This window comes from Corvus brachyrhynchos, unplaced genomic scaffold (assembly GCF_000691975.1).
Source record: "Corvus brachyrhynchos isolate BGI_N302 unplaced genomic scaffold, ASM69197v1 scaffold58, whole genome shotgun sequence".
NCBI lineage: Eukaryota > Metazoa > Chordata > Aves > Passeriformes > Corvidae > Corvus > Corvus brachyrhynchos.
This window is the reverse complement of record NW_008239539.1, coordinates 1,024,418-1,027,643: the sequence shown is the minus strand read 5'-3', so window position 1 is coordinate 1,027,643 and position 3,226 is coordinate 1,024,418. Positions and strand designations below refer to the sequence as shown.

The 3,226-nt window shown below is 65.4% G+C and overlaps 1 protein-coding gene across 1 annotated transcript in view; it reads left to right on the top strand.

Moving 5' to 3' along the window:
- Positions 1 to 3,226, top strand: part of LOC108448431 (mitochondrial import inner membrane translocase subunit TIM16-like) — a 7,683-nt gene that overhangs the window by 966 nt on the left and 3,491 nt on the right. The gene's annotated exons all lie outside the window — the stretch shown is intronic.

Here is a 3,226-nt window from a genome sequence, read left to right as displayed (position 1 = left end):
TTGTGGGAAGCCGGGTGCTGCATGCAGGATTGGGGTGCTGGAGCGTGGGTGCTGACAGCTGGGTGCCACTTGCTGGGTGCTGCTGTGCAGTGGGTGCTGCTGTGCAGTGGGTGCTGGGCACTTTAAGCAGCTGAAATTTGGGTGGTGGGTAGTGGGGTCTGGGTGCTGGAAATGTCTGGGGGTGTCCAGGGGTGCCCCAGCTGTGGCAGGACAGAGGCTGTGGGATTTTGGGAACACCCACCTCGCCCCATCCCCTCTCCCACAGTCTGTCCAGGAGTTCCATGAGGATCTGTTCCCTGACTGCACGGGGATGCTGCCAGCCACCGATGCCCAAGGCTGGTGGGCAGGGGACAGCCAGCAGGTCAGTGTCATCCAGGGGGGGTGTCCTTGCTGGTGGCATTGCCACTGTCCCATGCCCACCGTTGTGCTCAATGCAGGTGGGGAGGGTGAGCCTGCACCCTGCACGGAGACCCACGGAGACCTTCACGTCCCCCATCATTGCTGGCCCCAGCCCCACCAGCACTGGCCACACAGACACCGGCACCAGCCACACCGATGCCGACACCGGCCACACTGACGCGGACCAGAGTGTGAGCACGGGGCGCTGGAAGAGCGCTCTGAATGCTGTGGGGTCGGGTCCCTGCTGCCCTCATCCCACAGGCCAAGGTTGGGGTGCCAGCACCCCCGGCCCACTGGCTCTCTCTCCCATAGGAAGCCAGTGGCTACTCCTCACCATCCTCACTGGCCTCACCAGGCAGCGCGGCCACCTCGCTCTCAGCCAGCACCGGCCCCTCCAGCGGCTTTGCCAGCAGCCCCAGCCAGAAGTCCCTGCAGAGCATTTTGGGTGAGCAGGCAGTGGGGTGGGCTCGGGGTGCCCCACAGGGGGGATTCAGGGCGCTCACCCACCCCTCGCCCGCTCCAGGGCCCAGCTCCCGCTTCCGGCACGCGCAGGGCCGGGTGCTGCACCGCGACTGCCACCTCACCAACCTGCGGGGGCTCAGCCTCACCACGCCGGGCGAGTGCGACGGCTTCTGCGCCAACCACCAGCGCGTTGCCCTGCCCCTGCTCTCTGCCGGCGGCCAGATCGCCGTCCTCGAGGTACCCCGGTGTGGCGTGGAGGCCGGCACGGGGCCGTGTGTGCCGTGCTGGTGACCCCCGGCTCTGTCCCGCAGCTCTCCAAGCCTGGCCGTCTCCCCGACGCGGCCGTGGCCACCATCCAGAATGGCGCGGCAGTGGCCGACCTCACCCGGGGCCCCTTCGACCCGCAGCACCTCGCTGTCGGTACGTGTGGTGGGGGCGGGAGGGTGCCCCAGCTCCAGGCGTGCCAGATCACCACATTAACCACTGCCCATCCCTCCTGGGGCACAGCGGGCGAGGACGCCAGGATCCGGCTGTGGCGGATCCCCGAAGGAGGGCTGCAGGAGACCCTGCGGGAGCCTGAAGCTATTCTCCGAGGTGAGGGGACACACTGAACACCCCAAACTGGGGACAAACCAGCCTGGTTGCTGGGGACAACCACGCACTACTGAACCTCACCAGGTCACACGGAAAAGATTTACTCCATCCGCTTCCATCCCATGGCATCCGATCTCCTGGTTTCCTCCTCCTACGACATGACCGTGCGGATCTGGGAGCTGAGCGCCGGGCAGGAAGTCTTGTGCCTGCGGGGACACACGGATCAGGTAAGGGATGACAAATCCAGGGACACCTGAGAGGCATCTTTGGGACATTTGCAGGGGCACAACATCTGTCTCTCCAGATTTTCAGCATGGCTTGGAGCCCAGATGGGAAGAAGCTGGCAACGGTGAGCAAAGACGGGCGGATACGGCTCTACGAGCCACGGCGCAGCTCTCAGCCTCAACAGGTACAATCACAGCCCTGGGGACAGCCTGGAGAGCTGGGGGTGTGGGCAGGAAACCCTCCCTGTGGGCACATGACTGCAACCCCAGCTCTGTCGGAGCAGGCAGGGTGACCTTCACCCCCATGCAGGAGGGCCCAGGTCCCGAAGGGGGACGCGGAGCGCGCCTGGTTTGGGTTTGTGGTGGTGACTACCTCCTGGTGTCCGGCTTTGACAGGTAAAGAGGGGGATGCATGCCAGGGCAGGGGTCACCAGGGACGCTGTGCTTGCTCTCATTGTCCCCTCCCCACAGCCGCAGCGAGAGGAGGATCCTCCTGTACCGGGCACAGGCCCTGCCTGAAGGACCCTTATCTGTCCTTGGCCTGGACGTGGCCCCTTCCACCCTCCTGCCCTTTTACGATGAGGATACCAGCGTCGTCTTCCTCACCGGCAAGGTGAGAGCTTGCCCTCCAAAAAACTGTGGGGCTCCCTGCCTACAGCACCCCACAGTGTGGAGGGACCCTCCATGTCCCCTGACAGCCCCCATCTCACTCCATCCCCAGGGTGACACCAGAGTCTTCCTGTACGAAGTGACCCCCGAGCCCCCCTATTTCCTCGAGTGCAACAGCTTCACCTCCAACGAACCCCACAAGGTAAACGGGGGATGTGCTGCCTGTCTCTGACCCCCTACCTGTGCTCCCAGACCCCACTCACACCCCCACCCCACCAGGGCTTCGTCTTCCTGCCCAAAACAGTGTGCGAGGTGCGGGAGGTGGAGTTCGCCCGGGCGCTGCGCCTGGGGCAGAGCACCCTGGAGCCTGTGGCTTTCCACGTGCCGCGCGTCAAGGTAGGTGGCGGGGGGGCCTGGCTGTATTTTGGGAGAGGGACAGGAGGCAGGGCACCCCCCTGAGCACCCCTTGCCCCCACAGAAGGAGTATTTCCAGGACGATCTCTACCCGCCGACCCGCATGTGGTGGGAGCCAGCCCTGGGTGCAGGTGCCTGGCTGGACGGGCAGGACGGGCAGCAGCGCCCGGCCAGCCTGCGCCCCGCAGACATGGTGCCAGGTGGGTGCAGGGGCTGGGCGAGGACGCCTAGCCCTCAGGGATGGCTGGGGAGGGCTTTAGTCAGTGGGGTGAAGCTCTCCTGCCCCATGGTGACACCACTCTCACAGTGAGTGAGGCCCCAAAAGAAGCTCCGGCTCGGAAGTTCGTCCCTGCCTCTGTGTACCTGGAGGAGAAGACTGATGAGCAGAAGAAGGAGGAGGTGGGTTCTGGGATGACCACCCTGTGGCGGGGCCGGGGGTGATGCCCCGCACCCCACGGCTCTGCCCGGCCTCTCCTCACAGCTCCTCAATGCCATGGTGGCCCGGCTGGGGCAAAGGGGCGACC